Source organism: Nicotiana tomentosiformis, chromosome 9, assembly GCF_000390325.3.
Source record: "Nicotiana tomentosiformis chromosome 9, ASM39032v3, whole genome shotgun sequence".
NCBI lineage: Eukaryota > Viridiplantae > Streptophyta > Magnoliopsida > Solanales > Solanaceae > Nicotiana > Nicotiana tomentosiformis.
The window spans coordinates 86,861,748-86,886,472 of NC_090820.1; the positions used below are offsets into that span (position 1 = coordinate 86,861,748).

The window sequence follows — 24,725 nt, forward strand, 5'->3', positions numbered from 1 at the left end:
TTCTTGCTTGTTTTTTCTACTTGTCAATCAGTAACTGATAAGTTCTTTAGCCTTTGCAATTTTCATTCTCTTGTGTTCATGATTTGCCTATCCACATCTCAGAAATTTCATAACCCAGTGTGTTTCTACACTATCTCTATGTGCAATCCTGCTAGTATCGAAACTGTTTGTGATATGAACCTCTCTAGCATCTTCTTATGCCTAAACTTCCAGTTCTGAAATGTGTTTATGTTTAACTGGAACAATTTAGACTGTTTGAAATCGTTTAGCTTAATATATTGGTACTTTGAATGTCTACATTGGTTATATGACATCAGTTTGTTTTCGGCCTTGTCCTGAATTTCTATAGTGATTGATTTGTATCTGTGATATGCACCACTAAATGTTAAAACCCTCATTCTAGCTATGATTTGCTCCTATGATCATTTTATCACTTAGTATATCCTTACCCTACCTAACTCTACACTCCCTAGCAAGTAGTTGGAACCTTTTAGCATTGCTTCCCAACTTGAGTTTCCCTGATGACATTTGACTCTATTTTGCCTTGTTGCTATGAGTTGGTATGTTTAACTTCTGGTGTGCAGCATAATTTTACCCTTAGGTTTGAACCTGTTAGGTTAATGTTCTATTATTTGTCTTACTAGCCTAATGCACCTTGGCTTATTAGTTTGCAATCTCAGAAGTCATAAATCCCCCTGGCTTCTCACAAATTTCCTCTGCCCCAATATGCTAAGTGAGGACTTGTGATATCAACATGACTTTTAAGTTTGTTTTCCCTCTTTGCTGATATGTTCATTGTGTGATCATCTCTGCAATGCCTGTTTCTAAAAATGCAAATGCACTTCTTTAAATTCTACCAGCTGATCACTATTCTTCATTCTCATTGGTAATTTACCCTATTCTGAACCTATAATTCTTGGTCGGCTGAAAGCCAAGGCCACTAAAGCTTTCTCTATTAACCTCCCTTGTGTGAGCACTGCTCGGGGTCTATTTTGAGACGCTTGTGAACTCTAACACACTAGGACCTGAGGTTCTTTGGTCACTTTCTTTACTACTCAGCTCTGTCCCTCTTTTTGTCTGTTGAATGTGCAAATTGATTTGTGTGAGTGATTGGTTTTTAGATCCTATGATCAACCAATGGTTGTTTGGTTTGGTTTGAGTTCTCCTATGGTTTCTGGGCTATATTGAGATCCGTGTATGCTAAAAGGTGGAGAAAGAGCTTAGTTGAAGGCCTGGCAGTGCTGGGTATCTCTTTGGGCTTGTCTTGGGCCTACTATTATTACTTATACCACTTTGTAATTTATTCATTATTAAGTTTGTAATAATTCTGTAATAACAATTGGGATAATAGTGAAATTGAGAAATGGGTATCTCCTAATACTTGCATGAAAAGGGTAGAAAGCATGCTCATAGGATTTGTGTGATACAATTGCTTTCCAACCTGTTATATTTAAATCTCTTTGTGCACTATTAGAGACCATGTGATTAGGGCAATCACACACTCACATAACTAGTGTACTGTCAAAGCTTGAGTGCTCTATTTATTCCCATGTCTACTGCTATGTGTTGCTAGAGAGCATGCCTATAGGTAATAATTGCTAACAACTGTTCTTTAATCCGCACCATGTTCATTAGATACCATGCCTATACGATTTTAGCTAATTAATTCGCTTCGTTCATCTAGACAGCATGCCTATAAGAGCTAAAGGTATAAAATCAGTTCCAATCATCAATCTCTAGAAAGCATGCCTATAAGACATCACTGCTCGCATTTCGAACGCTGTTTCATTGCTCATCCACGCAATTATTAGGAAGCATAGGTAATTTTGAGCATTTTCAATAAGTTTCACTATCTGTGCAAACCATTTAGAGATCATGCCTATATGTCTATTAACTTATAATCTGTAATAAGCGACTTAGCAGCAACAGGTATTCACAATTGGTAATTTAGAAATCATAGGTCTAAAATAGACTGCATATCTGAATCAGATCATCTAAAAGCCATGTCTATAGGGCTTAACAACTTCAATCTCCCTCAACTCTGAAACTGCCTAATACCATACATAGAAATCTGTCTGTGTGCCTTTGTTGTCTAATCGCGGAGGCTAACTTAAGTCTTTTATTGTATTTAATTGTAGTCCTATCTGTTTTGAATTGTCGCCTAGTTTTAACATTTTCTGAGTAGCCTAAGTCAAGTCTAGAACCACCCAAAATAGAGGTTCAAATGCCTCCTGGACCATAGGTATGGGATGAGTAGTGCACGCATAAGGCATGATTTAGAATCAACTAGTGCGCTTTAGGTAATAAATTAAAGATAGTAATCGGGTAGCAGAAAATGATAGTCTATGCCCGCGGAATAATATGGGTAACACCCCATCTTGAGGTAGTTACGAAGTATCATTTATGTCGCATGGGGTGATCCTTTAGGCTAAAAAACTTAGGAACCCCCCATCTTATTCCCTTTCTATATTTGAATCAAGTGTTTGTATTTTCTCAAAGCCTTTTAATAATAAAATTTCTCAAACTTCTTGCTTTCTCTGTCTTTATCCGACTAATTCATATAATTCAAGTTCAGCCGGAACCCATAGTTGTGGACCTCGAAGAGTCCCTAACACCTTCTCTTCGAGGTAATTTAGAGCCCTTACCCGATCTCTGGTGATGCAAACTAGTCAAACCTGAGTCATATGCGAATAGGTGCCCTAACGCACCTTAAACCGTTAGGTGGCGACTCTCCTCTTTTAATGCCTCCTTTAAAAGAGTTGTCATATGTCGAAACCCGATTTTCGAGAGAGAGAAAAATGGGGAGCGGCAAATATCAATAGTAACAAAAGCACAGACAACTCACATGCGAACACCCCAACAATCCTCTTTACAATACCACGTGTGCCAAAAACATAACAACACAATATAAGGTCTTTCACCACAAATGCCCATATGCCATAAATCTTCCTCAAAATAGTTTCAATACCACAACCACGCATAGCCCTTGGCTAGACAATATTGAGTACAACAACAACAATAACACGAGAGTACGGCAAGTAAATCAACACAAGAACTACAGAAACACAAAAAAAAATGGAAGAACGAGATCATAATGAAAGACTCAACAGGTAATAACGGTTTCAATAAGAATATCTCAATAAGTAGAGATAATGTATGACAACGATTTCCACATAAGTACAATTCGAAGATAAGAGAGATAGCATAAATCAATTATTCCAAATAAGGATAAGTCACAATGAAAGGGATAACAAAACTTTAATTAAGGTTAAGCAATTACGGAAGGGATAACAAAACTTCAATTAAGGTTAAGCAATTACGGGAGAGATAATAAAAACTTCAACTAAGGTTAAGCAATTACGGAAAAGCCATCATGGCAATAAAGGAGGCGACATCTTCAATTAAGGCACATAAGGGTTTATTGGCAACAAAGGTAGAGCATGAATCAATCGACTCCAAATAAGACACGTAAGGGTAAATTTAGTAGAATGGAGTATTTAACATGATAAGACAACTTCATTTTTAATGAGCATAAGAACCTAAAGGCCTAAACGGTCAAATTTCAACAAATAAGCCCGAGTATATACTTGTCACCTCGCGTACGCGGCCTTCACATGACACAATTAGCACAAATGACTCAAATCCTAAGGGATAGTCCCCCCCTTCCCACACAAAGTTAGGAAAGATACTTACCTCAAAGAAGCTAGACCGATACTCTAAAATGACGTTCTCTTGTGAAACAACCTCTGGATGGCTCAAATCTAGCCAAAGTAACTTAATATCATAAATAAAATCTATAGGAAACAATTTCGAATAATAAAGCTTTAATATTTAGTTAAAACTAAAAAGTCAACCCCGCACCCGCGCCTTGGCACCCAACAAAATTTATAAAATCCGAACACCCACTCCGATACGAGTCCAACCATACAAGAATTATCAATTTCCGATATCAAATCGTCCTTCAAATCCTCATTTTACACTTTTAAAAGATGTTTAGAAAAATTCATATTTTCTTTCATTCAATTCACTAATTTAATGATAAAATTAATTATGGAATCATGAAATATAATCAATTTAGGATAAAGAACAATTACTCCAATGATTTGCTTGAAAAGCTCATGAACAATCGCTCAAATCCGAGGTCTACAACTCAAAATATGATAAAATGGCAAATCCTCGAATTATATTGTATTCTGACCAGGACTTCTGCTTTTGCGGACAGATACGCCATACTTGCATCCTCGCATTTGTGAGGAATGTCTCGTATATGCAAACCAACATACCAGACCAGGATCCGCATCTGCGAAAAAATCATCGCACCTGCGACAGAGTGGAAGCGCCCAAATTAGCCGCAGAAGTGGAACTATGTGCATCTGCGATCCTTGATCCATAAAAGCGGCCATCGAACCTGCGTGCAAAACTCCGCAGAAGTGAAGTCTCCTGCCAGGACTCGACATCACAAAAAAATCACAGAAGCGGACTCGTGCCTGCGCTCCAAAATGCACAGGTGCGACGCACCAGAAACAGGCCTGGCCAAAAGCATGCAAACCATCCAAAAATCGAACTCGACCCCATACGCAAGTCATAACACATAATACGAATTTTTGCGGGACCTTAAGCCAACGAACAGGACGCTAATTCTTAAAACGACAGGCCAGATCATTACACCAGCTAACTTCCTCCTTCTAGGATGCATGATTATAAGATTATCCTAAAGGAAGGTACTTCTCCAATCAACAAAAGGCCATATAGGTATCCAACCATCCAGAAAAATGAGATAGAGAAAATGGTGGATGAGATCTTAGCTTCTGGTGTAATCATACATAGCACCAACCCCTATTCCTCACCAATTGTGATGGTGAAAAAGAAAGATGGCATATGGAAGATGTGTGTGGATTATAGGGAATTGAATGATTGCATAGTGAAGGACAAGTTCCCAATCCCTGTCATTGAGGAACTATTATATGAATTGCATGGAGCTTTTTATAAACTAGACCTTAGATCTGGATAGCACCAAATCAGAATGTGAGAGCGTTACATTCCAAAAACTCCTTTTAGAACTCACCATGGCCACTGTGAGTTCATGGTCTTGCCCTTTGGCCTAACTAATGCACCCTCAACATTCCAAAGCCTAATGAACCAGATATTTCATGACTTTCTTAAAAACTCAATCTTGGTTTTCTTTTATGACATTCTTATATACAGTTCCAGCTGGGTAGACCACTTAATTCACCTTGATGAAGCTTTTCAAGTATTGAGATCACATGTGCTATATTCAGGAAAAACAAGTGTACTTTTAGAGTGAAACAAATAGATTACCTATGCCATGTAATCTCTGAAGAGGGAGTTGCAATGTACCATCAGAAGGTGGAAGCAGTAGTAAACTGGCCTCAACCAACCACCCTAAAGCGCTTGAGGGGTTTCTTAGGACTCACTAGGTACTACAAGAGGTTTATAAGGGGGTATGGTATGATTGTAAGACCCTTGCATGATCTGCTGAAACAAGGGAACTTCATCTGGAATTCTATTGCCGCTCAAGCAGTTGAAGACTTGAAAAAGTCACTCACTATAGCACCTGTGATCTGGCACTACCTGATTTCATCAAAGACTTTATAATAGAAACTGATGCTTCTGGTTCTAGCATTGTGGCAGTACTGGCTCAAGATAGCAGACCTATAGCCTTTTTCAGCAAAGGGTTATCAGAGAAAAACAAAGCACTATCAGCCTATGAGAGGGAGTTGCTGCCATTGGTCTCTACAGTCCAAAAATGGAGACCTTACCTACTAGGAGACATTTTGTGATCAAGACTTACCACCACCGTCTCAAGTATCTACTAGAACAGAAAATTACCACTCCCAGCCAACAAAAATGGTTAATCAAAATATTAGGTTATGATTATACCATCTCTTACAAAAAGGAAAAGACAACATTGTAGTTGATGCTCTTTCCATGAAGGAGGATCCAATTGAACTATTTAGCATCTTTGGTGTTGTTTCTAAGCTTTTAGAGGCTGTTAAGAACAGCTGGATCCATGATCCAGCACTCCAAAAGCTGGTTCAAAGATTGCAAAATGGTAATTGTCCTAAACCTCACTACTTGCTTCAAGGTGGCATCCTTAGTAGGAAAGGAAGAATGATGGTAGGTGCAGATTCTGAACTGAGATAAATATTGTTGTCATTCTATCATGATAGAGCTATTGGAGGATACTCTGGTACCACCACTATCCTCAATAGGTTAAAACAGGATTTCTACTGGAAAAAGATGAAGCAGGATGTGTATCACTATGTAAGAGAATGTGATATGTGTCAAAGGTGCAAGGGAGAGAACGTGGCTTACCCTGGGCTATTGAAACCTTTACCTATCCCTGCAGGAGTTTGGCAAGATATCTCTATGGATGTAATAGAAGGGTTGCCTAAGGCTGCAGGTAAAAAGGTCATTTTTGTAGTAGTAGACAGGCTCAACAAGGCTGCTCATTTTATGGCCCTCAAACATCCCTACACAGCCTTAGAGGTAGCCCAAATATTCATGGAAGGAGTGTTCAGACATCATGGAATGACCATAACCATTGTGTCTGACAGGGACAAGGTATTCACAAGCAAATTTTGGCAGGAGCTGTTCAAATTACAAAAAGTCTCACTTCTGACTTCTTCTGCCTTTCACCCTCAAACAGATGGCTAAACTGAAGTTGTCAATCAATGTTTGGAATGATATTTGAGGTGTATGACCTTTGATAAACCAAAGGAATGTCCATACTAGTTACCTCTTGCAGAATGGTGGTACAATACCACCTTTCACTCAGCAACCAATATGACTCCATATGAGGTTGTTTATGGTCAGAAACCACCTCCTCTACTTCCTTACCAACCTTTTGATTCCCATATAGATGTGATAGACAGGAGCTTGCAGGAAAGAGAAGCCATATTAAGATCTTTAAAGGCTCATCTGGAGAAAGCTCAACACATAATGAAAGTGCAAGCAGACAAGAGCAGAATTGATAGAAGCTATCAAGTTAGTGACTGGGTCTTTATCAAGTTACAACCTTACAGAAAACTCTCCTTAAAGAACCATTCATATCATAAATTATCTGCTAAGTTCTTTGGGCCCTTCAAGATCATTGCCAAAGTGGGACATGTGGCCTACACTCTAGCTCTACCTCCACATTCTAAGATCCATCCAACCTTCCATGTTTCACTGCTCAAGAAAATACTGGGGGCTCACACTGCTTCTGTGACATTGGCTGTGATCCATTCAGACTCATGGCATGTCCTATTAGAGCCTGAGGAAATATTAGATAGAAGGCTGGCCAAGAAGAACGGCAAGTCAATAGCACAAATCCTTGTCAAATGGATGAATATTGCACCAGAGGGCCGCACTTGGGAGGACCTACAATATTTCAAGCTCAAGTTTCGATTTTTTAATCCTTGAGGACAAGGATTGTCTGAAGAGGAGGGGGGGGTATTGATACGTATATGTATGTAATAACCACAGTTAGGGAAATTAATCATAGTTAAATCCATAGTTAAATGCTAAAGATTGGTCGAGTAGTAGTTAAAATTATTAGTTGAAGTTAGTTGAAGGTTGTTAAGAGTAACACATGTGGGTCATGTGACTTCCAGAAGTTAGTTATAACTGACTAACTACACTAACTACACATCATGTGGATTTCACCTATATAGCTCACAAAACTCTTATGTTGTACTCTGCTATTGTTGTGAAGATTAATAACATTCTCTCTTTTCTATTCTCTCAAATCGATCGAGCTTTCTTGAGCTCTTGGAACCACTATTCAAGAGTAGTTCTTCTCGTTACTCTTTAGGTGTTCTTTTCTCTTTTTAATTCCAGAAGTTCTGCTGCGTATGGGGCCGCAAACGGAGCCAAACTTGGCTGCCAAAGACCAGAGGGTCTTTGCACATGGAGGAAACAATCCCACAGGTTGTCAGGGCCCACATGGAGGCCATACTCTGCCAGCAATATCACATGCTGCACAGCTGAGTAGGACCCCAACCTGTTAGGACAATCAAGGAAGCAACACTTTGCCAGCAAGAACTGGGGCACAATAGTTGGACAAGACCATTGGCACAAAAGCTGCCAACATAATCATGGAGATCACATGATGCCAATAGAAAGTTGTGCTACATAGCTGGACTGGTCCACTGCCAGCAAATCTGCAGTGGACATTCATTGTATATATAGACATGTATATGCCTTGTTAGAAGGCAGATCTCATACACTTGTATTCCTTCTTTTCTATATCAAGTAAATCCGAAAATTGGCCTTGGCCTCCCAATCCTTGTGTGTATTTCAGTTCATTATCTTTCCAACCTTTGAGTTTGTGTGATTGCCTTGGTTCAAGCACGACATTATGCTTATTTCTTGATTAGGACTGAAACTGGAGTAGCAGTCAGGCTATCTTGCTTTCCGCACGAAGCTCTTATAAATCGGTCCCGTGACATTAGGTCCACTTTGCTCATTGAGAGACCAGCAAGTTGTTAGCACTGGTTCATTCACCTATGCAATACTTGAGACTTTAATATGCATTGTTATTTAAAGTCATCGCTTCATCACTTAAAGTGATGCAAACCGCGGGGTTAGTGATTTTTTTTTTTTTTTGCGCTTTTTGCCTTTAAAAACTGTGGTAACATGTACTAAAAGACAACATTATGTGTCTTTATGTCCTGGAAAAAAGTAGAGGATGAGTTCACTAAAATAATGACAAATTCATGATGTAAAGCAGCACATGCATGCAGTGTTAACCCACTATGTAAAGGGTTCGGAATTTTCGAGTCTCTAGCTGCAGGTTTGTTTAAAAGGGTAGATCGGAGCATCTTACGTTCACGCAAGAGAGAAAGGGTATCACCCCAAGGGATATAATATACACAGTCTACTTTAATACAAGCGTTAGTGGCTGATTCCACGACCCAAACCCGTGACCTGTAGGTCATACGGAGATAACTTTACCATTGCTCTAAAGCTCTCATTTTGGTTTGTTTATTGCTTATATATATAAGATCTATATATAGAGCAAGATAGCATCAACCAGTTATTCAACTTGTCAATTAAGAAATGGAGAAAAAAGTGATGCCCATGAGATATCCAAAAGCAGCAGTGGCAGTTTTCATACATAAGGGAAAGAAATTGTTGATGGGCAAACGCCGAGCTTGTGTTGCTCATTCTTGTTTTTCAATTCCTAGAGGTCGTCTTGAATTTGGGTGCGTAGCATTCAGCGCACTCTTTCACTCTAGCAAATTTATTCTCTTGTTGAGAGCTCACAAGTATCTTGCACTATTTTTTTCTTTTTTAAGATACAAAGAAGGTTGAAAAATGTGATTGAAAATTTGTCTCTAACATTTAATTAACTATAAGGCATTAAATAGCTATTTGGAAACAGAACATCTGTTGAATAAATATTCAAAAATCAATAATAACTAAAATAACCTAAAATATCTAATGAAAATTTAAGGGAGAGCTTTGAGGAATGTGTTTGAAAATATCTAAAAAACCTAAAATATCTAATGAAAATATCTAATAAAATAGCCATTTGAAAACAGAACATCTGTTTTTCTCTTTTCAAGGGAGAGCTTTGAGGAATGTGCTACCAGAGAAGTGAAGGAGGAAACAGAATTGACATCACGAAAATAGAAGTACTAAAAGTGACAAACAATCCCTTCTTAGATGAGGCAAATCCAGCACACTACGTAGTTGTCCTATAGTACGGTCTGTTATTGGCTGATACTAATCAAATTCCTCAAAATCTTGAGCCAAAAAAATGTGATGGTTGGGAATGGTACGACTGGAAAAACCTCCCATAACCTCTCATTACACATTTTAGAAATGCCATTATTAAAGAAGGATTCAACCCTTTGTAAGACAATTTTAAAGACTGCTTAAATGGAGAAACATAATCAACTAAAAATCCATCTAGTCAATCTCAACTTGTTTGAAATCGAGACGTACTAATAATAAATAGTACAGAGATTGTATTCTTGTATAATATTTAAGATATCATATTAGTTTCCCTTAATTACGAGGACCTTTTCCTCCTCTCATTTTCCGGTCACTTATTTGAGCCTTCGTAAAAATGTATTACTAGTGGTACATGTTCTCTTTCAATTTAAGAATGTATTTCTCACGACCCAAACTAAGGGTCATGATTGGTACTCGATACACGAGTTGCACCAAGTGAACCGTCTTAAATGTGACTTGTAGCTCGTTTCGCCGAGCTGTAAAAATCAACTTATTTTGAGAAGTATTTTTTTTTAAAAGTATTTTTCTCTAAAGTAATTTTAGTGAGAAGCAGTTTGCGTTTGGCAAATTAATTTGAAAAACACTTATGAGCAGCAATTAGTGTTTGGCCAAGCTTTAAAAACTGCTTCTAAGTGTATTTTTCTCAAAAGTACTTTTCAAAAAAGTGTTTTTGGAAAGAAACTATTTTTTTCTGCTTCTCCAAAATTGCTTCTGCTTCTTCTCAAAAACACGTTTTTTCCTTTCAAAGGTTTGACCAAACACCTTAATTTTTTTTAAAAAAAGCAGTTTTGACAAAAAAAAAAAACATTTTTGACTCAAAAAACGTTTGACCAAACAGGCTATTAAACTTTATGGAATATTCACTTAAGTTTAAAATATGAATTCGCCTCTGAATGTACATACAATAAGGATGACGCTGCTGAAAAATGATACAATTACTTTGGATAGGATATAAACCTCAAAACCCACAAATTACATACTACCTCCGTTCCAGTTTATATGAACCTATTTTCTTTTTGGTTCATTCCAAAAAGAATGACCCCTTCCTAAATTTGGAAACAATTTAGCTTAAACTTCTAATTCTGCACTTAATGAGAAGTTTTTATAACCACACAAATATTCTGGACCCCTTTTTGACTTGTTTAGGACCACAAATTTAAAAAGTCTTCATTTTTTCTTAAACTTTGTGCCCAGTTAAACGGGTTCACATAAATTGGAACGAGGGAAGTAATATAAGTACTAGTTGAAATTTTGATAATTAATACTCCGTCCATTTTATTTTATGTGAACTCATTTGACTGGGCACGGAGTTTAAGAAAAAAGAGAAAACTTTTAAACTTGTGGTGTAAAATGAGGCACATATATTTTATGTGGCTATAAATAATTGCATAAAGGTAAATTATTTCCAAATAGGGAAATGGGTCATTTTTTTTGGCATGGACTAAAAAGAAAATAGGTTCACTACTCTGATGAAGTTTTTTTATATCTTCAAATCAGAATAGTAAAATTCAGAAGGAGTAGAAAACCATACAGGTTTTTAATCTCCACAAACAAAATACAAAATATAATAAAATAATTTCCTTAAGATTATTATAAATCTGTATTGCTGTAATAAACAATTAAACTTTCTGAAATATATAAACAAAACAGAAAGTTAGTAATACTTGTTTAACGAAATAAATTCTGGAAAAACAGTATAGGAATAAATCGAGCCCACTGAATACACAGTGTGTCCTTAAGAAAATTATTCCCCTCAAGTACCCGAGGTGCTGGAATATATCTTCTCAGGATAGAACGATTTAACCCACCAAAGGGTTGGTACCAAAACGCCGGTGAGCAACGAGCCACTCGAAGGCTGTAAAAACATACTGAAATTTTTGTGCAGAAGAAGAAGAAGAAGATCAAAAAATTTCGTAAGAAAAGATTCTGGGATTCAAACTCTATTTATAGAGTTGCTGGCATTGTTTCTGAAAAGGTTTGCAACCTTTCAGAAACAACCATGGTTGTTGGAACAGGGTTGTTTGAAATATTGCGAGAAAATGGATTTAAAATAATCCGGGAAAGAAAACGGGCCTGACTGGACCGGGTCGCGGGTCATGGGTTATTCCGGATTGAATTTTTTGTTAATTATTTAATTAATTAATTAAATAATTGAAAGAAATTTTGTCCAAAAAGATTAATCAATCAATCTTTGACCAAATTCGAATCCGAAGCCGAAGCCGAAGCCGACGCCGAAGCCGAGCCGAGCGAGCGACGACGACAACGACGGCGCGAGACTTGCCTTCTTCTTAACTCTTTAAGAGCTAGAAGAAGAGCAATTATATATATACCCATCAAAAGCCTTTTCTTCCTCCAATATGGGACAATGTCCCTTTGCCAAGGAGGGAAACTCAAATATTTCATTTTTCCTCCATTTCTCATTCACCCTCTTTAAGCTACACAAGCTTAAAATCCCAACAATCCCCCACATGAATGGGGAACTGCTATAAAATAAAGGAATGCACGGACGCGTGTGTGTTTTACATGCAAGAATTAATTGCATCTGGATAAGTAGGTTTCTCTTTGAACTTTTCGTAGTGAACTTATATCGGATATACTCGGTCAATCGGTAGATTTGATATCTTTGAACCGTCGAGCTTTGTTGTATACCTAGACAACATAAATCACACAATCAATCCTTAACCATCTATGGTTCTCACGGTTGTGTTCGTTTTATCCATGAACACCGCCTGGTTTCATGAGTGCCTAGAGAATGGGCCTTTACTTTCATTCACCTTGAAGCGGCTTATACTTCACACTCACATAGGTGATTTCTAAACGTGTAATCCTATAGACACACTATCTGGTCATATCCTGCCAGACTCAGCAAATCATTAAAAAACCTTTAAGCTTTGTTGACTCATCAAAAAGCCTTAATGCTTTACCTCGATTTTTGAATATTGTCTTCATCACGAGAATGGGTTGAGTTATTTGGCAATGTTGAACCATCATTCATAACTTTGTTTGATCTCTTTGAACCTAGCTCGTGGGATCTCCAGTCTGCTAGGTAGAGTTACCGCCATGATGACTTGTCCTAGACCTTAACCCTATTCCCTTTGATGATCTTTCAACTGCCTATCTAGATAGGCCTTTTGTAAGTGGATCCAACACGTTATCTCTTGACTTTACGTAGTCAATTGTGATAACACCACTAGAGAGTAGTTGTCTAATGGTATTGTGTCTCCGTCGTATATGACGAGATTTTCCGTTATACATAACGCTCCCTGCCCTGCCTGTTGCCGCTTGACTATCATAATGTATACAAATAGGTGCCAAAGGTTTGGGCCAAAATGGAATATCTTCCAAGAAATTCCGGAGCCATTCAGCTTCTTCACCGGCCTTATCTAAAGTTATAAATTCAGATTCCATTGTAGTACGGGCGATGCATGTTTGTTTGGATGATTTCCAAGATACTGCTCCACCCCCAATTGTGAAAACATATCCACTCGTGGATTTAACTTCAGATGATCCAGTGATCCAATTTGCATCACTATATCCCTCGATCACGGAGGGATATTTGTTATAATGCAAAGCGTAATTTTGGGTATGTTTGAGATACCCCAAAACTCGTTTTATTTCCATCCAATGTATGTAATTGAGATTACTTGTAAACCGACTCAGTTTACTAATAGGACATGCTATATCTGGTCGCGTACAATTCATGATATACATCAAACTTCCCAATATTCTTGCATAATCCAGTTGTGAGTCATTGTCACCTTCATTCTTTTGAAGTGCATAACTCACGTCAATTGGAGCCTTGGCAATTTTGAAATCCAAATAATTGAACTTGTCAAGTACCTTTTTCAATGTAGTGAGACTGTGATAATGCTAGTCCTTGTGGAGTCTTGTGAATTCTGATTCCTAAGATCACATCAACAACTCCTAAGTCTTTCATATCGAATTTGCTAGCCAACATGCGCTTAGTAGCATTTATATCTGCCATGTTTTTGCTCATTATCAACATGTCATCAATATATAAACAAACAATGATTTCATGACCTGAAGTATTTTTAATGTAAACACATTTGTCGCACTCGTTGATTTTAAACCCACTTGCCAACATTGTTTGGTCAAATTTGGCATGCCATTGTTTGGGTGCTTGTTTAAGTCCATAAAGCGACTTAACAAGTTTGCACACTTTCTTTTCTTTATCAGTTACCACAATACCCTCAGGTTGTTCCATGTAAATCTCTTCCTCTAATTCTCCATTTAAGAAAGCTGTTTTAACATCCATTTGATGGATTTCAAGACCATACACGGCCGCTAGTACCACTAACACCCTAATAGATGTTATCCTCGTTACTGGTGAGTAAGTGTCAAAGTAATCAAGGCCTTCCTTTTATTTATAACCTTTGACAACAAGTCTTGCCTTATATTTGTCAATAGTGCCATCAGCTTTCACTTTCCGTTTAAAGATCCATTTCGAACCTAAAGGCTTATTTCTTGGAGGAAGATCTACCAATTCCCATGTATGGTTATCCAAAATTGATTGAATCTCACTATTGACTGCCTCTTTCCAAAACGCTGAATCAGAAGATGACATAGCTGCTTTAAAAGTTTGAGGCTCATTTTCAAGCAAGAATATCACAAAATCTGGTCCAAAGGAAGTAGATGTTCTTTGACGTTTGCTACGCCTTGGATCTTCTATACTTGGAGTATTTTCCTTTAGTTCTTCTCGAGGTCGTTTAGGTCTTTCACTTAACGACTCACATTCAGTTTTATATGGATAGATGCTTTCAAAGAATTCAACATTATCTGATTCCATTACCGTATTAATGTGAATTTCGGGATTATCGAATTTATGAACCAAAAACCGACATGCTTTACTGTTTGTAGCATATCCAATGAAAACGCAATCAACAGTTTTTGGTCCGATTTTAACTCTTTTAGGTAAAGGAACTTGTACCTTTGCTAGACACCCCCACACTTTGAAATATTTCAAGTTGGGTTTTCTTCCTTTCCATTTTTCATATGGAATAGATTGCGTTTTGCTGTGGGGTACTCTGTTGAGTATTCGGTTAGCTGTAAGGATAGTTTCTCCCTACAAACTCTGCGGTAATACAGAACTTATTAATAAAGAATTCATCATTTTCTTTAACGTCTGATTTTTCCTTTCCGCAATTCCATTGGATTGAGGTGTGTAAGGTGCAGTAGTTTGATGGATAATTCCATATTCCCAACATATTTCTGCAAACGGAAATTCATATTCTCCACCCCTATCACTTCTAATCATTTTGATCTTTTTATTCAATTGATTCTCCATTTCATTCTTGTATTGCTTAAATGCTTCAATTGCTTCATCCTTACTATTAAGCAAATAAACATAACAACATCGAGTGCAATCGTCAATAAAAGTAATAAAATACTTTTTCCCACCTCGTGATAGTGTCGACTTCATATCACAAATGTCAGTATGAATTAAGTCTAAAGGATTTGAATTCCTTTCAATAGACTTATAAGGATGTTTTACAAACTTAGACTCAACACATATTTGACATTTTGATTTATTACACTCAAATTTAGGCAATACTTCTAAATTAATTAACTTCCGCAAGGTTTTGTAATTGACATATCCTAAACGAATATGCCATAAATCATTTGACTCCAATAAATAAGAAGAAGCTGAAATTTTATTCATACTGTCAACAACCATTACATTTAGTTTGAAGAGGCCCTCTGTGAGGTAGCCCTTTCCAACATACATTTCACTCTTGCTTGCAACAACTTTATCAGAAACAAATACACATTTGAATCCATTCTTAACAAGCAAAGAAGTAAAAACTAAATTCTTCCTAATAGTAGGAACACGAAGAATGTTGTTGAGCGTTAACACCTTGCCGGAAGTCATCTTCAGGAATATCTTCCCATAATCTTCAATCTTGGTTGTTGCAGTATTTCCCATGGAAAGCTCTTCTTCGGGACTAGCAGTACAGTAAGTCGCAAATGTTTCCTTGACAGCACAAACATGTCGAGTGGCTCCAGAGTCAATCCACCACTCCTTCGAATTTCCAACTAGGTTGCATTCCGAAAGCATTGCACACAGATCATCAATGTCATCATTCTTCTCCACTATGTTGGCTTGTCCCTTCTTCTTATACTTTTTCGGGAGACGACAATCAGGGGCTTTGTGACCGGTTTTTCCACAATTGTAGCAGCTGCCCTTAAATTTCTTTTTGTTCTGCTCCTTAGTCTGTCCAAAATACCTCTTTCTCTTCTTACTTTTTGGAGCAGTCTCCTCAACGATATTAGCTCCCATGATCGTTGAATTTCTACGAGACTTCTTCTCGGCTGTTTTTTGTTGTCTTCCTCAATCTTGAGACGAATCACAAGATCTTCCAACTTCATTTCTTTGCGCTTGTGCTTAAGATAGTTCTTGAAATCTCTCCACGAAGGAGGTAATTTTTCAATCATTGCAGCCACTTGAAATGCTTCATTCACGACCATACCTTCAGCAATAAGGTCATGAAAAATAAGTTGAAGCTCCTGAACTTGTGTTCCAACAGTTTTGATGTCTATTATTTTATAGTCTAAAAACTTGGCCACCACGAACTTCTTCAAGCATGCATCTTCAGTCTTGTACTTTTTCTCAAGTGCGTCCCATAATTCTTTCAAAGTATTCATCGCACTGTACACATTGTACAAGTTATCCTCTAAAGCGCTTAAGATATAGCCTTTGCAAACAAAATCTGCCTGCTTCCACGCCTCAACAATCATAAATTTCTCGTTGTCCGGCATGTCCGCAGCAGGCACTGGAGGTTCTTCACTAGTGAATTTCTGCATACCAAGTGTGGTAAGCCAGAAGAACACCCTTTACTGCCATCCTTTGAAGTTGGCTCAGAAAAATTTCCTTGGTTTCTCCGCCGGTGGAACAACAGTCCGGCTTGACGAGGCTGTCGTCGTTGCCGCAACAGTCGCAGAAGAATTTCCGTTATCAATTGCCATTTCTCACTATAAACAACAGAAGAATTCAATTAATGGCAAAACCAAAACAGTAAACAATACTGTTATTAACAAAAAAAATAGTATGTATAATAAATAAAACCGAAGTTTTTTATATACTGTTTCACAGAAAACGATGAAGTTTTTATGTTCTTCAAATCGTTTTATGAAATTCAATACTTTGATGAAGTTTTTTTTATATCTTCAAAATCAGAATAGTAAAATTCAGAAGGAGTAGAAAACCATACATGTTTTTAATCTCCACAAACAAAATATAGAATATAATAAAATAATTTCCTTAAGATTGTTATAAATCTGTATTCCTGTAATAAACAATTAAACTTTCTGAAATATATAAACAAAACATAAAGTTAGTAATACTTGTTTAACGAAATAAATTCTGGAAAAACAGTATAGGAATAAATCGAGCCCACTGAATACACAGTGTGTCCTTAAGAAAATTATTCCCCTCAAATACCCGAGGTGCTGGAATATATCTTCCCAGGATAGAACGATTTAACTCACCGGAGAATTGGTACCAAAACATCGGTGAACAACGAGCCACTTGAAGGCTGTAAAAACACACTGGAATTTTTGTGCAGAAGAAGAAGATCAGAAAATTTCATAAGGAAAGATTCTGGGATTCAAACTCTATTTATAGAGTTGCTGGCATTGTTTCTGAAAAGGTTTGCAACCTTTCAGAAATAGCCATGGCTGTTGGAACAGGGTTGTTTGAAATATTGCGGGAAAATGGATTTAAAATAATCCGAAAAAGAAAACGGGCCTGACCGGAGCCGAAGCCGAAGCCGAAGCGGAGCCGAGCGAGCGACGACGACGACGGCGCGAGGCTTGCCTTCTTCTTAACTCTTTAAGAGCTAGAAGAAGAGCAATTATATATATACCCATCAAAAGCCTTTTCTTCCTCCAATATGGGACAATGTCCCTTTGCCAAGGAGGAAAACTCAAATATTTCATTTTCCCTCCATTTCTCATTCACCCTCTTTAAGCTACACAAGCTTAAAATCCCAACAAAAATATATGCACCGACAGTGATTAAAAAATAGGTACAATTTCAGTGTAAAGGTTTTACCTATTGCCACGTACAATATTGTGAAGGCTACAAGCGCTACGATTACTATAGAAGAAGTGGCAGAAACAGGATCTTTATCAAGAAAACTCAAAAAATAAACAAAGTAAATTCACAAAGAAATTAAGGGAATTCAATAGCTTATATAAAGGATTTTTAACCTTATATACACAAATGTGAATGATAACCTCCTTCCGTTGCCCTTGCTCCCCCATGTATAGAAGTTACCTGTGGCTCTAAAATAATAAAAATATGAAAGGAGTTGATTTGGAAAAATATTAACCTGAAGCTCACAAGAAAAAAACATTTTCTCCCACGGGTCACCATCTTAGAGCTTACCTCTTCTAAAATTCTGATTCAACCTCTGGAAAAACTACTTGCCACCCACCAAACTATCTCGGTTTCAAGATTGTTTCCTTTCTGTTTGTTGGGGGGAGGGAGGGGGAGGGGAGAGGGGAGAGGGGAGGAGAGGTGAGGGAGCCAGTCATAGAAGCCATATGCAATTATTATGTTTAAGGTTTACATAAATATCTTATTAGGAGCTTATGCACCTTTTTCCCGGCTGTTAGAAAGTTTGGGAGAGCAATGATGTCGCCCAAACTCACACCACAAATATAGGTAGTGAGGCGGTCGAAGCAACAATAAAACCCAACGCAAGTCGGGGTCGAATCCTCAGGGAGTTAGAATTGGGATTAGGTATATATTTAGTGTAGTTATACAATATGCCTTAGATTACACTTTCACATTCTTGTTTGTTGTTTCTACTTCTACTTTAAACTATTGATTGCAATTATAAAACTAGGAGACAATATTTTTGGTTTTGGTTGTTTTCCAAATGATAAAAGATCTAGGGTCGTGACTTCTACCTAGGTGATTACCTAATGAGTTGTAAACTCTAGGGAAAGTTTGATTGGTCTGGGTTATAATATAGCAATCACACATAATTACCTACTCTATACCTCTCGGTAGTTTGAGTAATTTTGTCCAATTTGGCTTTCTCAAGTCCAAATGGGTATTGCACAAAATAAGTGATAAATGCTCAAGTCGGGTCTTACTATCTCTAGATTCAACCCTTTAATTGGGACTATCAATTTCTTGAGTTAACCCCAATTTCTTGAGTTAACCCCAATTTCTTGAGTTAACCCCAATTTCTTGTTAGCCAAATTTTTCTAGACTTAGTCTCTCTTTCTCAGGTAGAGACTAAGTTAATTAGGCATGAATCAATGTTTGTAACCATTAATCCTTGAATTCACGCAAGAACTAGGCTAAATATCACTAACCCAATCACAAACAAGAACTAAATCAAACACCCATTAAGTACCCACACTAGGGTTGGGCCACAACCCTAGCTAGAGATTTAGCTACTCATAAAAAATAAAGAAATACAAGAAGAAATTTAGATAGAATGCATAATAATTGATTAGGGAAAGAAAATCTAAATGTTTAGAAGCTAATCTAATATAATATTACTCAAAACAGTAAAGAAAAATGGCTCGGGTGCTCTCCCAAAATAAAACTTACCCTAAAAATGACAAAAGGTTCTATTTATACTAAGCTGAAAAATATCTGATAAAAATGCCCCTGCGGAGGTTGTGCGGCCGCATAATTATGTGTGCGGTCCGCACAACAAGACTTGGCTTGACAGGTTCCAGTTCTGCGGCCGCACTCCTTCAACTACTGCGGACCGAACATTTATGAGTACGGCCGCACTCTTGCTTCTGCAGCAACACAATTATAGTGCGGTCCGCATTCCTTGATCTTAGGCTCTGGCTGTGTGAGACTTCTATGGACCGCATAAAAATGAGTGCAGCCGCATAAAAATAGTGTGGTCCGCATTTCTTCTTGAACTTAAAATCACATCTCTCTGATCTTTGTCTTCTGCGGACCGCATAATATTGAGTGCGGCCGCACTTAACATTCTGCGGCTGCATAATTGTGGTGCGGTCCGCGCTCCTTAAACTTGCCCAAAACCAGTTCTTTGGATCTTCTCTTCTGCGGCCGCATAATATTTGTGTGATCCGCATACTCTAAAGAAGAACTGACATAGCTCTTCCCTTGTTTTGCGGCCGCACATAGTACTGTGCGGTCCACACTGTGGGCCTTTTGCCTTGTTTTGGTCCTTATCCACTTTTGACTCCTTTATGAGTTGATTTTGACTCCTTTGGCTTGTTTTCCAATGTTCCTGTATAAAAGCATATTTCATTAGTTTTCGGGAATATATTTAAGCATTTTTTAGCTGAAACGCAAGTAAATGAGAGCAAATAAGCGGTCAAAATCCCTACTTATCAACTCCTCCAAACTTAAGCTCTTGATTGTTCTCAAGCAATTAAGGAAATTCCCACCTCCACTAGGAAAAAAGGATATTTCAGCTGGCCTAAGGTGAATCGATCACACATCAATTGGGACCAACAATTACCCATAACACATATGAATTATCAACAACGCAATGATTTGACATTTTGAGTACCATAGTTCTAATGCGATACTAGAGCATCAAGAATTGACTCTATTCATCAAGGACGCTCGCTCTTTCATGTAGGTCATTTTGGATCCTAAACTCCTCCTCCTCTACTCTCCATTAGTAAATCTCACTTCAGAATGTAACACTCGAATCAAGGATTGCGAAAAGTGCGCTCATCTCTCTCAAAAGAATGTTACAAGTCCGGCTCTAAGTACCATAAGCTTGCCCCTCATGTAAATCACCAATAATGTAAGCTCACGCAACCTGAAATCATGTAGGGCTTTTGCGGGATGTAATGAAAGCTTTTGGACCAAGGTAGGACTTGTTGGAATAGAATTGTTTCATCTTTCCTCAAGCACTCCATTTTCTCTTTCCGGCTCATGCTTTTTAGACTTTTTGAGTCATTTTATTTTTCCTCGAGGGAACTAGAGATACGTAACGTCACTCTTTCTTGATCACGACATTCATTTTTATCCTTTTTTGTTTACTCCATGCCTTTCATCCTGCCTTTCATCCTTACTTTTCTTTGAATCCCTTCAACTTTTTACTTTATTCACTTTATTTTTGGCATTTCTCTTTTTTATTCTTTCTTTCTTTTCTTTGCCTTCCCTTTTTTTCCTTTCTTTCTCTTCTTTGTATCATTTTTCACTTTCAAACTCCTCGTCTCTCCCCCAAACTTATGTTTTTGCCAATTGTTTCTCAAGAATGTTAAGGAAAGATTGGGTGCCAAGAGAAGGTCATTACAAAATGGATAAAGGCTTGTAACGTGGTTATTGAAAGAAAGAAGGCTTAGGTTCAAATAGGTTGACTAGGGATATCACATTGGTAGGCTATGGAAGATTACAAAATTTAAATCGGATCAAGGAGAACCTACAATCATTTCCCAAGTCAAGCTATACTTAGAATTTCGCCTAGAATAATATTCGGGACAAGTTCTAGACTATTAGCACGGGTACTTGGACTTGTAATTCAATACCTCCCCTTTTCACGCTACTGGATTGCTAAAGATACCGTAGTTGAGGGCCCACAACAACCCTAGTTAAGATTGAGAATCACAAATAGCTCGACTGAACCATTTGATGACTGTTTAAGTCAATACAAGAGTCAAAAGGTCATAACTGGAGCTATTTTATGCCAACAACTTTGTTTTTAACCATAAGGTTGGAGGTAAATGTGTTGGTACCAAGTGAAGCATGCTTGAGACCCTTTTATTCATTACTACTATATTTGCCTAAACATAAAAGAAAACAGACTCAATCCCTTAAGAAGGTTGTCACGCCATCCATCGTTGGGAAGAGCCACCCAGTTACACAAAATCCACCTTTGGAAAGAACCGTGGCATTAAGAAAATCAAAGGTTTATTGTTCACTCAAACGTAAAAAGGAAGCTAACAACCCAAAAATAAGTTACTAAAATAAATAAGAAGTTATACTACTAAGAAAGACAAACTAAAGAAGCTAAACTACGGAAAGTAAGGCAAACGAATATACAAATCGAGGGAAAAATGAATATAAACATCAAGGGAAAAGGAAGAATATATACATAACCAAAGAGAAAATAAAGATAAAAGAAAAATAGTATAAAATTTATTACAGACCAAATGTCAATGTCAAATCATTCAAAATAGACTACCTCCCGAATAGAAATGAGCATTGTCCCCAATGCTTATAAAAAATAAGAACAAGAAGGGGTAGAGAGTTAAGAGAACTCCCTATGTGGACTCAGTCTGCATGGCATCCTCAGCACCTTCGGTCTCCTCTATCGGTATCTCATCATCACCTGGCTGAGGGACAACAGGGTTGATGAGCATCTGTATCATCTCTCAGCGGTGTGGGCAGTTGCAACTGGCTCCTCAGACTGGCCGGTTGCTGCCTATGGTGCTATTGGAACTGCTGGTGCTGTCTCCATGAGTAAATCCAGTGGTAGATCTCCAGCAGATGCAAGTTTGGTAACTGTTGTTGTCAACTTATCCACCGACTTCTTCGTAGCTTGAGACTTCCGCATTTTCTTTACCTGCTTGCCCAACTCCTTAATGACATCCCCATGTGCCACCATAGTCTCCATAATAGTATTCTGGTTATCCAGAATCTTCTTCAATGTTTCCACCACCGACGGAGGTACCTGTGGTGCAGCCTGGGCAGAAGACTATGCTGCAACATCACTGGATATGTCAGATAACTTTTAAGTAGCTGCCTGCATCCAGTTGTTGAGACTCGCCAATGTCTGGGAGACTCGCAGCCCAGTCAGTGGATAAGTAGATAAAGCTGGCACTGATAATGGAGCTGATGGTATGGAAGAAGAAGGTGGTGGCATGTCTGCTGTCCCGGTGGAAGGTCCGGCTGCTGTGGAAGGCATAACATCTGTGGAAGGCTCAGCATCTGAATCAGTAACTACTAACGTTGGCTCCCCATATTGGCCAGCGGAGGTAGTTGCCTTACCCTTGAACTTTGGGTTGTCAGAACCCTGTAGGTGGTACCATGAGAAAGGCTTCTTGGCCTTTACCTTAGTATCATACTGCCTCGGCTCCACCTTTTGATCATTGAAGTACTCTGTGACGAAGTTCGGGTAAGGGTAGGATCTCTCATCCTTCTGGACAACCAAAGTGATGTTGGTTGACATTATAGCACCCACATTGGTCGGGTACCTAGCCATAATCGAGGCCACCGGGACTGCTTGGGGAAGTGGAAGGTTGTTCTTATTCAAGCACGGGTCAATGCGGCTGCACACGAAAGTCTGCCACCCTTTAGCTTCAAAGTTTATGGTGGCCCAGACACTGGGAAACCCTGCTGGGAGCCACTGAGGTGTTGATCCTCGAATAGCCAAAATCTCAGCTAGCCACGGGCGAGCTGCATCAAACATAGCTAGATTTTCCAAGTATTGGGTTGCCTCCACTTCTTCAAATCCCACATAAGAGTTCAAAGCACAAGAGTCGAATCGAATTTTCAGATTTCGCACTTTTTTCACCTTGGTACCCTTCTTAATGTGAGCCACATTGGCATAAAATTCTTTAACCAAGTCCTCATTTGTATCGAGGGCGCTTTGGGTGAACCATTTCCATCATTTTCTCTCCTGGAACTATCTGAGGATGTTTGGGTTGTGCTCTTCCAAATCCTTCATCAAGAATTGTCGGTCAAGAGTGAGCTATCTTTGGGACACCACTCTCTAAATTTGTTGAAGACAGTTAAGCTGACAAATCTGTCTTCCCACATCTCCCTTTTCTTTGTCCTCTCAAGACCACCCACTTAAGTGTCTCCTCCTCTATCGTCATCCGGTACGTCATCATCATCATCAACATTGATTGGTGTAGCCAGGGCATGTAAGGAAGAGGGCTCAGAATCATAGTACCCTATTCTGAACCTTTAGAAGAACTAGCAGCGGAAGATGATTCATCAACCAAGTGGAATCTACCCGAGACTTGTTGAGATTGGTGTTAGGTGGGGCTTGGTCAGAGTTTCCCTAGACGGGAGATAATCACTGGTGTCTAATGCTTCAGGGACTCTGTTGGTTGTAGCTTTCTTGCTTAACACTCTCTGGATGGCTAGTGGTAGGGTACTCTTGCTTCGTCCTCGGCCACGGCCTCGGGAGGGTTCTACCATCCCTTTTGATGTATCTCCTCCACCACGTGATCTAACCATCATCTGCAATTCATAATAATAAGAATCAGTTAGAGTTCAGGTACATAGGACATATATATATGCATGATAGTTGCAGGTCAGTTGTGGAAAAACAGAAGAGGTAGTGCGGACCACACAAGAATGAGTGCGGCCGCAGACTTCCAAGTGCAGACCGCACAAAAGTGAGTGCTGCCGCAGACTGCCAAGTGCGACCGCACAATTTTGAGTGCGGCCGCACAATCAAAAGTGCGGACCGCACAATTTTGAGTGTGGCCGCACAGCCCCAGGTTCAGACTACTGGGTCTCTGATCATTTAATAGTGCGGACCACATAATTTTGACTGCGGACCGCACAATTTCACTACAGACCGCATATTTTTGAGTGTGGTCCGCACAATTCAAGTATACAGATGCCGTAACTTAGAGACTGTGGACCGCACGAATGTGTGTGCGTTCGCACAATTTGGATTAACACGGCATTGCTTTACGTTTCATACAAGTGTTGCAAGAATTAGACATGGCCCTAACATTAAGCATGATTAGCTACTTACCCAGGCCTCAATTAACAATTATGAAGCTACCCACATGAATTTAAGCAAAGATGACTAACTATTGACATTTTTAGGCATGAAATTATCCCTAGACAAAAGAACAAAACTAAGAGAAGATGAAAAATCTAAAGATGAAATGAACATACCAATGATGGAGGATGCAGGTGAGAATATAAGAGATGAAATGCTTGACGTTTGAGAATTAGTGGGGGATGCACTGTGTTTTCTTAGGGATTGAAGGTTCAGAGAATGTAAAGTGTAAAAAGTTGAGAAAAGCCCTATTTATAC

At 38.5% G+C, this 24,725-nt stretch overlaps 1 protein-coding gene across 1 annotated transcript in view; it reads left to right on the forward strand.

The window, feature by feature from the left end:
• LOC104112747 (branched-chain amino acid aminotransferase 2, chloroplastic-like) overlaps window positions 1–14,238 on the forward strand; it is a 178,243-nt gene extending 164,005 nt beyond the window's left edge. The window contains exon 11 of the transcript XR_011410996.1: window positions 14,221–14,238. The gene's annotated coding sequence lies outside the window, so the exon portion shown is untranslated. The remainder of the gene's footprint in view (window positions 1–14,220) is intronic.
• The last annotated feature ends 10,487 nt before the right edge of the window (window positions 14,239–24,725 follow it).